Source organism: Ambystoma mexicanum, chromosome 13 (assembly GCF_040938575.1).
Source record: "Ambystoma mexicanum isolate Mex_15411 chromosome 13, UKY_AmexF1_1, whole genome shotgun sequence".
In the NCBI taxonomy this organism is placed as follows: domain Eukaryota; kingdom Metazoa; phylum Chordata; class Amphibia; order Caudata; family Ambystomatidae; genus Ambystoma; species Ambystoma mexicanum.
The window spans coordinates 478,173,189-478,187,489 of record NC_090938.1 but is presented as its reverse complement, the minus strand read 5'-3'; the positions used below and the strand labels follow the sequence as shown (position 1 = coordinate 478,187,489).

At 44.4% G+C, this 14,301-nt stretch overlaps 1 protein-coding gene across 2 annotated transcripts in view; it reads left to right on the top strand.

Annotated features, from left to right (window-relative positions):
* Nucleotides 1-14,301, top strand: part of CCDC47 (coiled-coil domain containing 47) — a 454,951-nt gene that overhangs the window by 31,542 nt on the left and 409,108 nt on the right. The window contains exon 1 of one of the 2 annotated variants that reach the window (XM_069634112.1): nt 13,109-13,224. The exons of the other annotated variant lie outside the window; for it this stretch is intronic. The gene's annotated coding sequence lies outside the window, so the exon portion shown is untranslated. Of the gene's footprint in view, nt 1-13,108; nt 13,225-14,301 lie in introns of those variants that run through there. 2 annotated transcript variants of the gene reach the window in all.

The following is a 14,301-nucleotide window of genomic DNA, read 5'->3' as shown; positions in this document are numbered from 1 at the left end:
ACCAAAGCTAGTCCATAGCATTTCCGCAAATCTAACTTACACATAAGATGCAAACATATCACTTTGACCATTATTTATGACCCTTTGTGCTTTAAATGCCGTATAGATGTTTCCTAATGCTTATTTATAGATTGTCACAAATGCATACAGATAGTTGTGTTTGTTTGGCATCAGTTGACCTGTGGAGCCAAAAGTAGCTACTGGTTGCTGTTGGTGTCAAGCTAACCAGGCTCTCCTATGCCACAAACGGGAGCTAAATGGCTCCTCTCAATTTCGAACCCTGCTGTAGACCACTGTTCCGATTGGCTTATCGCTTGATATGCTTTGCACCCTGAAGTAAACTGGACTGAGAATGGACGTATGTGGCTGGCTGACATACCCCGGAGCAGACTTTGGGGGGCAGGCGAGAGTTGGTGTGCTGCTGCATAATGGGGCCTTCTGTGCTTTCTCCCCACCTGTCAACTCACCCTTGCGTGGTGCAGTTGGTTGTGGTGCATTGCGGTGCAAATATTTTTGGAAACTGCATCCTAGGGCGTGGACCTCGAGTTTTGTTCCTCGTGTCGGGATAGGTCCTTCTATGACCACATTGATGTTTTGCCAATTTTAGGCAACCTTCTCGTGTGTGATGGTGCTGAAATGCGGGTAAAGCAGTGGGGTGTTCAAATGTCATGTAGCTAGTAATGTCCGGAGGATCATAACGTGCAACTATGCAAAAGTATGCCGCAAACATATTTTTACATCATAAAAATTATAAAGTAGGAATGTCCATTTGCGCCAAGTCGCACATTCCACAACGCCACTTAGTAGCCATCACTGGAAGTTCACCTCCAGGACTGAGCCATAACAGCAAAGCATTGTGGGTATGCAAATTAGATCAAATGCAAGCTGTCAGGACTATACTGCACTGAAGATCTCTAATAAGGGTGAAACCAGGTATGTAGTTGTCTTTGCAGCCTTGCAAATGTCTCTCTTGGGTTGATTAAGCTATGTATAAAGTAGCACTGCCCTCTTAAGACAAAGTCAATTTCTTGGAGGAAAAGGTTTGCATTTGAGCTAATTGCATACCCACAATGCCTTGCTGTTGTGGCTCAGAACTGGATGTGAACTTCCAGTGATGGTTACTAGGTGGCCTTGTGGAATGTGACTTGGCTCAAATGGACTTTCCTACTTTCACATTTCTGTATAGAGCTCTCTCGCTCGCTCTCTGTATATGTGTGTATGTATGTATGTGTGTGTGTGTGTATATATATATATATATATATATATATATATATATATATATATATATATATATATATATAGCAGAAAAAAGAGGAAAGAGTGAACCACACTCTCCGCAGCCGATTACATGGCCTTAGTCAATGAAAGAGCACAGCTCACAATAAAGTATAGGTCTGAAAAAAGATTTTCTTTAGTATTTCATAATTAAAAAAAATGCAAGTAAAAAGTACAGTTGGAAGACAGTAGCAAAAACAGAGGCAGGACGCCCGTGAGCGCGACCCACACACAACGCGTTTCACACTCAACTGCGTGCTTGATCACGTGAAGAGACAGAGGACCGGAGCATATTAGTAGTTTGTCAAGTGTAGTCCTTTTGCTATTTCAATGGAGCTCAATGGGTGCCTGGAAAAATGTAATGAGCGGCGGTCATGATGGAGTGGAAAGGCACGGATAATGGGCAATGTGAGCCAAGAGGCACAACAGTGATTAATGCACTGGACGCACGTCATGTCAAAGTGTACATGACGTGTAATCTGGAACACGCATTCCATGCCAGGCAACCCATGGTTCCATAGTTCCACCAATATAATTTACAATATTGATAAAACATGTAAATCATAATATGTACACAGTAGAATAAATAGTATTGCCGCCCACAATTAGAAAAGCTGAGGAAAACCCATATATGCGATTGAATAGGAATATAAATACACCATGTCACAACCCCATGTTAAGAGAAACATATCACAAAAATGTAGATCATGGCTAGACATAGGTATGGCTTTCTATTATCAATGAGATAAAAATAAAGTGCAAGTGCGAACAATTGTAGCAGCAAAATGATGTGCAAAAATGCAAGGCCATGGTGACAATAACAGCATATATAAAAATGCAGACTGCGACAAATGGCATAAAGTGCAAGTGCAAGCAATTGTGGCAGCATAATAAGGCGCAGATGTACAAGAACAAGGTTGCAATATAAACAGACAAACAACATTCTGGCCCCAGTAAAGGATGGAATAAAGTGCAAGTGCATAGCAGCATAATAGTGTGCAAATATGCCGGGCCAGAATGACAATCTAAAATTGCAAAGTATCACCATCATAAAAAAATTGTATAGCAACCTCCAAGTATGCAAACTTGCAAAGCCAAAATGGCGGCATTGACACATATGAAATCACACGGTCCATGGCGAGCCAAAAAGAAAGCGGATATAAAGAATACCCATGGTCATCATTCTAACATGGGAAAAACAAGGGATAAGAAATGTAGAGGGAAGATGGCAGCAGCTATTAGTACAAGTGTACATGACAAAAAGGGGCAACTGTAAAACAGCGTAGAAAGGCAGGCGGAACTGCAACAAATGAAAGGGCAGAAGGACTACAAGAAAATAATAGGAAAAAACAGTAAAAAGCTCTGGCCCCATACAGTCGTGCTACAGCAGCTAAAAATATTAGACAGGAATAAGTCTAAAACAAAAATACAACAACACCAATTAAATAAGGTGTAAAATAAGACAAACAGGCCAAGGATCAACATATGGAGAGAAAAAGAATTGCCAACGGAAAACACCTGAGCCAAAAAGAGATCAAGATGCAAGAAAGAACATAGCAGAAGTTAAACAAATCAACCCAGCTTAAGTGCCCAAAAACGTGTAGAGCTCCTCATTGAGATTATGTCCATTGGGAAACTTGGTATCAAAGTCCAGGATAAATCGGGTTTCCAATTGTCTTAACTTTAAAACACGGTCTCCACCCCTAGGATGAATAGGAACGTGTGCCACAGCAAAAAACGTAAGCAAATTTAAGTCGTTCTCATGTTCCTACCAGAAGTGTTTGGCCATAGGGTACGCGGGATCAGAGTTTTTAATCGCCCTAAAATGCTGGAGAATCCTTAGTTTGAGTTTACATGTAGTGCTCCCAACGTACCACTTCATGCAGGGACACGAGAGGGCATATACAACGAAAGCAGTGTCACAATTAATGGAATAATTACCGATTTGATTACATTTGGTGACTGAATGTAAAAAAGATTTGCAAGGAGTGGCATGAGCACATGCTTTACATTTAGTACATTTGGTAAAGCCAATTGGAAAGGGAAGGACTTTTGTCAATGGGTGGCAGAAAGCTGGAAACTAGCTTGTCTTTGAACGATGGTACTCTTTTATACGTAATGGTGGGACGTTTAGAGAGTAAGGGGCATAGATCTTTGTCCAGGATCAAAACACGCCAATGTCGTTCAATAATCCTCCGAACATTGTTAGAAACATTATCAAAGGAGACAATAAGTCTAGGTTCATCATCCGTTATAGCCTTGTCTGATTTAGCGCCATACAATAGTTTATCTCTACAAAGTCCACGGGCTTTGGTGTAGGCTATTTCGATGGTTCTTTTGGTATAGCCTTGTCGCAAGAAATCGGTGACCGCTAAGGCACAGTAGTAATCAAACTATGCCAAATCGGTACAATTCCTGCAGTAACGGATACATTCGTCATAAGGAATACTTCTTTTACATGACACAGGATGACAACTGGTGGCATGCAGAGGTAAACCGGTATTGGATGGTTTTTTGTGCAGTACTATGTGAAAGCCAGATCTATCTAGAGTTACCACCACATCAAGATAAATAATCTCAGTGGTACTGTGGCATTCTGTAAATCGTAAATTAGCCACATTAGTATTGATACTTTTCACAAACTGTAGCCAATCCATTTCGGTACCCTTCCAAATTACAAATACATCGTCGTTGTAGCGCCACCAAGCAACAATTTGGGTAGGAAAACTGGACACAAGTAAATCATGTAGAAAGGTAGCCTCCCACCACCCCATCGTCAGATTGGCATACATTGGGCCAAAAGTACTGCCCATAGCAGTTCCCCTGACTTGCCGATAAAAGGCACCATCGAACAGAAAGACATTATTCGTAAGACAAAAGAACATCTCCAAAATCATGGAGCTATGGCCATGATAATTCAATGAACGTGTCTCCAAGAAATGTGCAGGCTCCCGTTCCCACTTGGATGGTCAATAATGTATAAAGGGATACAACATCGAGGGTAGCCAGAAGGAAACCCTCCTCCCAAGGAGTGTCAGTGATATGTTGCAAAAAATCCTTGGGGTCCTGCAGATAAGACGGCAAACAAAAGGAAACAGCCTCATCAATAAGTTGTGCCAAATGCTCAAGGAGGCAACCACATAACGTGACAATGGGCCTCCCAGGTGGGTGAGTGAGAGATTGATGTGTTTTGGGTAGAAAATAGATAGTAGGTACGGTATGACAGGAAGGAACGAGGAATTTAACTAGATCCTCTTCAATGAGGCCATTATCAGTCCATTTGGTACAAAGATTATTAAGCTCCAACTGTATATCAAGAAGAGGTTTTTTGGATAGTTTAGCATAACGCAGTCAGTCCTTTAGTTGGCGATTGGCCTCCGAAACATAGTGGATTCTATGTTGAATCACTATATTACACCCCTTGTCGGCCTGCTTGATGACCACATTGAGCAGATTTTGTAATTCGCCTATGGCCTGTAGTTGTGAGGCAGTGAGATTGTATTTGCCACTGTCAGTTCTTGTCCGTAATTTTCTTAGATCACTGACACATAAATCATAGAACGCCTCAATACACCCACCCACGGGTAACTCTGGATTGAATTTGGATTTGTTCTTGAGCTTAGTGTGTATGTCCCAGTTGGGGTTGATGTCAAAGTCCGAAAAATCAACATTAGTGGAATCAAATTGGGTGTCTTCCAGACAAGCTAGATCCATGAGCAATGGGATGTCCGAAATAAGGAGGTCGGTGTGGCCAGTACGAGGCACAGAGGGCTTGGTGATCGTGGGATTTATGCTGAAGAATTTCTTGATTTTTATCTTGCAAATAAGTCAAGACGTGCCTGCACGTAGTCGAAAGCCTTGGTGGGGAAAAAGTTGAGACCAAGAGAAAGGACCGAGGATTGAGGCTTGGTGAGTACATGACGGGACAAATTAATAATTTGGCAGCGCTTCATGGTGTCAATAGTTATTTTTTGGCTCCAGAGCGCATTGATCTGCTCTCCTGATTTACGCCTGAGCCGTTTCCCACGCCGGCCTCGGCGAGTCCTTTTCGCAATTTCTGTCCTTTTCCTCTTCCTCTTGGCTTGCCTTGACCTCTGCCACGTTTTTAGAAAGAGCATTTTTTCAGTGGCTTATAACTTCGCTCCCCCTGGACAAATTCTCACCAAACTTTGCAAAATAGTATATGGGCCACTCTGAATTATTTTGCCAACTTTGTTGGGGGTTTGTACGAGGGGTGGGGGGGGGTCGCACGGCTACAGCGGCTGGACGGAATTTCATCAAAATTTACGGCAGGAGTGGGTGCTTGGATCAGAAAGCGTGCTTTTGTGTGTTTGGTGCAAATTGGACCATTACTTTTGTTGCAAAGGACTGAAATGTACGTCCCAAAAAATTTGTGATGTCTGGGTCCGCTCCGCGATTCAATTTCCCTGTTCGCTCCGCGGACCGAAGGCTAATTGGCCTGTGGTACGCCGTGCTGTCGGCGAACAGTGGACGCGGCCGGTGGTTGGCTGGAGGGAAGCGTGCTGTGCGTCAAAGGTTTTGGGGAATGCCGCCATGGTGTATCAGAGGATAGTGATGCAGTGTGTGTGGCAAGGCTCTAAGCTATTGTGTGCATGGCTGGGCCTCTTGCACGTAGCAGTGTGCTCACTAGAATTGGTCCCATCTGGCACCGCTCCGGCGTTGCATTTCCCTGTTCGCAGCGCAGTCAAAACTTTGATTGCACTGCAGTGTGCAGTGACGGGATGTGTGAAAAGTGCTGCATGACGGCGGAATGTTGAATCGGGGGACAATGGGGTGGCAAAAGGATCTGAAAAACGTAGTGTACGGCATCTGGTGGTGGAAAGAAGGGGTGCGGGAGTGAGAAGAGCTTTACGTGAGATAACAGTTGCTTCAAAACACTGGCACCTAGACACTGGAACGCGCTACCTACCCACATTATGAACGAAACCTCGTTCCCTAAATTCAAAAGCATCCTGAAGACTTGGCTCTTCAATAAGTTCTAACTAAACTAGAGCACTAATCTGCTCCAATTAACTGTACATATCTGACTGCTTCGCATATTATTGTATATTATTGACTGCCTTGCATACTATTGAATATTACTGACTGATTTTCCTGTGTGCCTTTGTGTACTTTCTAAGATTGCATTCTCCCATTGTCTGTAACTACGCCGTGTTACCCCCGGGTCTAGGCGTATAACAGATGTAATAAAATATATAAATATATATAGAAGGTGGTCTGCCAGCGCTATCCGTGCATGCTCCTCCAATGCGCGGATACCTCCAACAGGCGACTTTTTTGTGTGGTCATTGTAGGCAGCCTTCGTTGTGGCATGTGAGCTACAGCGGCGATGTCTTTCCGTCATGAGTGGTGGCAGGGACATTTTCCGATGAGTGCATTCCACGAGACGTGAGGATTTAAACATAGCCTGTACTATGGTGTGCTGTGTGGGGTACATCATTAGCCCCTTGGATGCATGGCTGCTGCCCTATCACAGAAAATGATGTCCACTGGTTGATAGTAGGTGCCACATTGTTGCTTATTGTGTGCGGTTTGGCTGCAGTGCACACATTGTTGGTTGCATGTGTGTGGTGATTGGAACAACCAACAGTTGTCGGTGTATCGGGGGAGATTGTGCAGTGACCAGTCGTGCAGTGTGTCCACTGGGTGTATTAACGGAATAGTGTACATATGGAAGAGGTCCCGGTGCAAATGTTTCTTCGATGTGCTTGTGTAGTGTCCATTGCGTAGATTAGAAAGTTGTAGTGCAGTACGCACCATTGGTTCTTTGTACGTATTAGAGTGGTGGGAGCATGCTCAATGTTGTGAAGATTGTCTTGTTTGTGATTGCTGTGTTTGGTACTGCTACCCACTTCCAATCTGTTTCTAGATTACGGTAAGTGGAACATGTGTCCTTGCGTCCCTGCTTAATGGTGTTGCGGTTGGGTGGAAGTGCTGGTGCGTATGTTGCCTGTGATTCATGGCACATGCGTACCTGGTCTCCTGCATGGCTCTGTTATGTTGTGGTGAGTGTGGCCTAGGAGGTCATATACAACAAAAAACTGTAAATGGGCAATTATCAACATCCGGGTTAATTTCACATAAGTGCTCCAGGTGACATAATGGGCCACTCGAGCTTCACTGCCATTGTCAATCGGAGGTCCCCTGTGTGGAATACATTCCCGCTATTGATAGGAAACCATCTACAATTCTAGTTGTAATTTTCAGAATCGATCGGATGTTGTAATTCTCCCAAATCACGCCAAGCTCTATATGGGATAAAAATGAGATCACACCACTCTATTTGTGATAATACGTAGATTTACTCAGACCTGCTATGATACATTTACAGGGTTAATCAGAGTTATTGGTAATACCCTAAGTCACCCATAACTCGGATCTTGATATAAGGAAGCCAACAGTGTTTGGCTAAGGTAAATTAGCTTTCTGAGAAAGCACTAATGTAAAAGCATAGTTTTAAGGGAACCTTGGCAGTATACATCCATCATATTGGTGACATAGGGGTTTTTAATGTCCTTCTCTTTTAATAATGTTGGCATGCTAAGATGTGCACGTTGTGCTGGGTCAATGCTGATAACCAGTAACATTTCCAGAACATGTGAATGGGTGCGTCAGACTTCATAATGTACAAAAAGACTGTGCCTCTAAAAGGCTGGTATCTGTAGGGAAGTGCCAGTCACTGCTCTGGATCATGCAAGGAGGAGTGGTTGTGAGCAGCTAGAGTGAAATCGAGATTGTGGGGACTGTGGTCTAAGGTCTGCAATGGCAATGCAAGCCTGTCAGTTGTTCCGGTGAACCATTCTTGCTCAGGAAGGCACACAGCAGAGAGACACCATTCTTGCTCAGGAAGGCATACAGCAGAGTCCAGATACTGTTTTATGACAACTGTTGGTAGTTTCCATTAAAAGTAGAGTAGCTCTTTTGAGAAGTAATAGAAATTGTTCCAATAATAACATGCATGTACGTCTGGGAAATGCCAGTGCTTTTACATTCCTCCTTAGATCTTACATGGAAACATCTGCATCGCCTCACCAGTGAGTCAAACTGAATGTCAGATTAAGGATTCAACACACTTGTGAATTCTCATGAGGCTAGCTAGCACTGCCAATACGAATCCAATCTCACCTGAACTCTTTTCTCCCTAGCCACAAGATGACTGTTCTGCTGCACGGTCTCGGCCACTGAATGTACTCCCTTGCCTCTCAACTGAGATTTTCTCCTCCTATTAGACAGAAAGTTCATGCACTTGTTGGCCATGCAAGGTGGTCACTGGGATTTGCTCGTCCCTCGCTGCAGTGACATAAATAAACCACACTCAATAACTGAATGGTAATCTTTGTTTGCATCTAACAAACTGCAGTTTAAAAAAAATAACCAACCTGTTTAATTTTCTTTTTTCTTTCCCTGCCTCCACAAACCTATTTTAAATGTTCTACCTCTTCCCTGGGGACCTTATGGCTCTGCCTAAAAGTCTGTGCCTTTCATAATCTAAAAGGCTAAACCTGCCTAAAACACCCCTCCCAAACCTTGAAGAAAGGAACATTTTCAGGTTGTCCGAATAGGTATAAGTTAATAGCAATCAATTTATCCTAAAATCTTCACCAAGGCTTTTACCGTAGACATGCTGCTGCTGTCACATTTAAACTATAGCAAAACACACCTCAATCCATGTGAAGAATAACGACCTTTAGGAGTAATGATCTTTAGGTCCACTAAAAAGTACAAAGGCCGGCTAAAAAGTTTTGCTGTTATCCCATTAAAAGCAAAGCAGTTCAACATGCTGCGTAGCTGTGGTGGGTTTTCACAGGTTTGCCAATCGGAAGGCATTTATGTGCTGAGTGGGTTAAATGAGAGTTCAGACTGCATGTCTGTTAGGAAAGATTTCTCTTTACTTCACCTTTCCTTGCATTTTAATGGACCCACACAATTTGCTTTAATTTTTGATCCTGACCTGTACTTTTTACAGTGCATTGAAACCTTAAGCTTCACTACAGTCTTTTGCTCATCTGTTAGGGATTGCACGAAAAGATTGTATCTACAATGCCGGTCCAAGCCCATAATACCGAACAGGGGTAGCAGGGGTGTCCCCCGCACCTCCAGTTCGGTACAAAGCATCAATGGGGTAGGTACACTTTTTGTTTTGCCCTAGACTAAAACTCAGAGGATTTTCTGGTTACCCCTAGGTGTGCTAAAAGGACATGCTGGTGACAGCAGTGACTTTTTTTAACACACTTTGTTTTTTGTTTTTGGTGCTTTTCGTTTTAGCTTTTCCGCGTTTGGCTACTAACTGTGCTAGTGTCCAAGCATGGCCGCACCGCATGGTTTTTCCCTTATCCTTTGGCCATCTTGTTCTTTAGCCTTCTTCCTGGCCTGTGAGGCCAGGAAAATCCTTATAAGGATTTCAGTGCCTGGGGAAAGCAGAAGCTTTTTGCGGGCTACTGAAGGGCTGTGTGTGGTTGCTGACAGGATGTGGGCTGGGACAAACTGGTTCAGTGTGTCTGACTGGTTCTGATTGGACCACTGCTGGGGCGTGTTTGTGGGCTAGTCCTGCTATTGGCTAGTGGGAGTTTCGGCTCTTACCTGGCTTTTAGGATAAGAAGAGGACCCCTTCTTTAGAGATCCTGGAGTAACCTGTAGGAGCAAAGACTCCTGTCCAGCTGTGAGACCAGTGAATAGACTGGACACCCAACTGAAGCAGGCCTGGTGACCAACTTCTGCTTTTGTCCTGGTGGAGCCCTGTTTTGTTGATCTTAGTCCTGCTAGGGAGCTGTGACCCCTGGAGTAGATGACCACAGCCCGAAACAGCTTACCTGAGTCCAGTCCTGCAAGGGGTCCTGCATCAGGTTTTCCTGCATTCTTTGTCCGAGAGTCCTTGCACCATCGAAAGACCACTGGAGATCAGCTCTAACCTGCAACCCCTGCGAATCGAGTACTGCGATTAACGGCAGGAAAAGCAACCTCTGACCATCTTCCATTGACCTGCTAAGTCTCGGGAAGAATCGGTGTACGGGGGGGGGGGTCGAGGGCAAGTTACAGTTGTACTTACCTGCCCCTATACTCCTTTTAAACGTTTTCCTAACTTTTACTATAATTTGGTTTTAATATAGCTTGCTGGCGCAAGACTTCCGAAAGTTGGGGACACTTCTTAGAATGCACTGTACTCTAACCCTTGGAACTGTTGACTGGACCCCAGAGACCCCACCTTTTTAATTTTTCCCCAGCTTCACAAACTTTATCGGAACTTTCCTGAACTTTTGGGCATAGGCTCCAGACAACCTAGGGAAGGACAATTGAAGTTAGGGTTAACTCTCTGTGGCCCATTCGTGCATAATCTAATCTGTTCTTTCTTTTACAGGGGTTGGATTTGTATTCTGTCCTCAACCAATGACTATATATGTAATCTATTAATAGTGTTGTCTGATATTTTTACCTGTTAGTAGTAATTTTTCAGTGTTTTGAAAAGTATCTCTAAAAACAGAGCAAACAATCACTAAATCCCTTGGCCAACGGAACTTAGTACAACTCCAGCCCCACCGACGATATTGAAAAGCCTGGAAGTCTTGATGTATAACAAACTAATTCTAGAGCCACAATTTCTAATCAAGAAATGGTTCTCCCCCCTACGAGCAGTAAAAAGGATCCTATCATTCCTCTCATTCGCCCACAAAAACGCTCCCCATCATTGCTCTCATGTCCAGAGTAGAATATGCCAACATCTTATATCTAGGCATGACAGAGCGACTTCTAAAATAAACTCAAATGCATACAAAATGCAGCAGCCAGACTCCTCCTCAAACTACTGGGGAAAGAACACATCACACCAGCTCTGAAAACATTACACTGGCTACCAATAAAACAGCAAATAAAGTTCAAATCAGTGTGCATAACGCACAGAACAATCTACGGCCAAAGTGCAGAGTACCTAAGAGAGAAAATAAACGTCTATCACCCAACAAGGTCACTAAAATATAGCAGAGACATCCGTTTGGAACCAAAAACCATACAACAAAAGTATTCTGAGTATTCTTTTTCTCTCACCTTGCACCAAAAACCTGGAATGAGCTACCAAAGGACATTTGTAACACGAGCGCTCACCCTCTATTCAGAAAACTACTCAAAACCTGGCTCTTTTCCCCATAACTAGAAGGAATGCCTATGGGGGGCACATACGCAGCTGAAACAATACTCGGAGGATCAGTTCTAGTCAGTTCCCTCTCTATCTCCATAAGCTAGCTTCCATGAACGGAGGTAGGTGGGAAGAACACTTCATTGCTTATCAATATACCAAAATGAAAGATGGATAAGTTAGGGCCACACTAAGGAGCTAATATGGAGAGATCCGGAGGGAAGGGTAAGGATGACATGTCAACATACCTTTAGCCGATGAACAAACATATGCAGCTATGGATCACTGACGGGGAAATGGATAGGACGGGTGCTGATGAGTCAGGATTAGGGGCTGGGGCAGACTTAGGATTATGCAACGTGGTAGATAACCAGTGGACCAAGGAAAGGCAGTTTAGCTGCAGCAGCCTTGGGTCTGGAATTCCCAGCAGCACTTGGGCCTTTTTGTAGTTGTTGGCTCGCATCAGCAGCTGACTGATTGGCAACGGCTTATTAGTCAACCGCCCGTGCCTGGTGCAGATAATTCTGTTTGCATGGGCGGTGACAGCGAGAATGCTGAGGATCTCTTGGAGCGGCACGCAGAGGGATTGAGAAGGCACGGCTGGACTCCGGGCGTGCGGCGATGAAACCTCCAGCATCTCCACTTCTATGCTAATGATGATCTCCTGGTCCGGGTAGTCCCGTGTGGGCTTCCGCACAAAAAGCTAAGTCCTATCTGCTTGTGTTATTTGTGCTCACTACGTTGCAGTTGGGTTACTGGCTGTCTACTCTGCCTCGCTATTCTGTTTCTGAACTAAAGACTCGGTTTGTTACTTTTCTCTGTTTGCGCGCATCGTTATGAGAGGCTAGGGACTGATTGGGGAACTTTTATACGTTCCGAGGAGGAACAGGCTAATTTGTGATTTGCACAAAAAGTGGTGAAAATGAATACCATTGCGCTCCTGAGAAGGAAGGAGTATGGTCTACAGTGGGTTGGTCAGGTGGAAGGGGAACAGGGGAATTGAGTTCCTGCTCAGACACATGTGTCTAATAACACGTGTTAAGCGTGTGTGCCTGGTATTCCTACGGCTTATGATAATGTTGGGAAGCTGTATTTAGGACTGGTTATGTTTTGCTTTTGCCTGCCTCCGGGGCCAAGTGTCTGTATAATCACTGTGGGAAAACCTCCCAGTATGTCTCATTCTGCTTGCTAAGTGTTGCTTATGCTTTCACGCTCATCATGCTTCATGTTATGTGTACAGTGATCAAGGTCTATACAGATCATAAGGGAATAGGAACATGTGAGTGTATGAGTTTATGGTACAAGCGAGAGAGGCTCAGGAAGGGCTGGGATTACAGCAGTGTTAGGTTATTCATATATGTATGAATTCTTCCATAGTGCTTCTGCCATTTCATCCCTTAGTGGTCCCGCTGCCATGCCAAAGCAAAATGACCGAATGCTACCACGTTAATGTTTTACTTCAGTCGCTGCTTTGTAATATACCAGCCCATGCCCCCCTCGTCTATTTCTGCTCCTGTTTTCGGCCTGCCCCCTAGTTTTTGTTTCCTTGGCTTCCCTGCTGTCCTCTGAATGCGCGTCACCCGTCCTCTGAGCTTGACTGCCCCTCCTGCCATTCCTCAGGCCCGGCCTTCCGGTGTAGCCCACCTAATCCTCTCCCTTTGTCCCTCCCTTCTTTCGCTCCCTCTCTCTTATTCTCTGTTTCACACCAAAATGTTTTCGTAATTGTTCCCGTCGGTCCTTGCGATCCCAACATGGAGGAAATAACTGTGGAAGTGCGTGGCTGAAACGGAGCCTATTCCAAGGTACCTGTGCTAGCGGCTGAAGCTGGGGGGAGGGGGGGTTCCCGCGGCGTGGCCTCCGTGAACACTGATGCCTCGCAGCCCCTGACATGTATTTCAGTCTATGATCCGCTCTGACCCAAGCGGAGGTTCGGAGGACGTCCGTGGGACAACCCTCTGACTCAGACATCACCCCAGCACCATGACAGTACTCAGAGCCCAATGTCGGCCTGTGTGACTGGGTAGTTACACCTATGGGCCTGTGCAGGGTTCACGCTCTGCAAAGCTGGCCTGGATGTGGCTGCGTTTTGTGATTTAGGGGTTTCCCCACTGCATTTCAGAGATCTAAGGTGTACACTTAAAGTTTAGAATTACTTGTTTGTATGCAGGAAACATCATAGTTACAGAGTGAAGAGGAATATCTGGCATCCTCTGAATACTACCACCATGTGCTGCCAAACGACCCGAAATCGGACCCTTATGCCATTCTGCTGTGTCTCACTTGTGAACAAATAATGCCACCGCCTCCCAAATCAAGGGATGACCTTAAGACCCCGTTATTAACAAGTGTTCATCACTATAATACGATGATTTGTAGTGCAACACAAATGTATTTTTTACATTCTTGTTAAGGTAATCAATAGCCATATGTGTTTATATTTATTATTTTGGACTTTATTTATGATTTGTCAGAGCACATTCATTTGTTTATTTTGTTAAAAAAAAAACTGTTCATTGATTTTAAAACTCATACCCTAACTTGTGACCCTAAGATATGCGCCCAGATGCCTTGGGTTTAGTGCGCTTTACAAATGCATATCAACAAACCACAACATAACAAAACAGTGCCATTACCACAAAAAAGTACATAACAGCATCCTCCTCCATGTCCCTGGTTATCCTTGTCCATTGCACCCACATTAGTCCGGTGAGACCGTAGCATCAAATACAGGCCTGCTGCACCCTCAGTTATTGAGGGTGTCCATCCTGTCGCTACGACCCTCTCACAACCCCCCCCTCCCCCACCACACCCACCCCCACCCCCCCATCCTCACACCGCTCTACCACATGCCACATGGTTGCCTGATGCCTTTAGTCCAG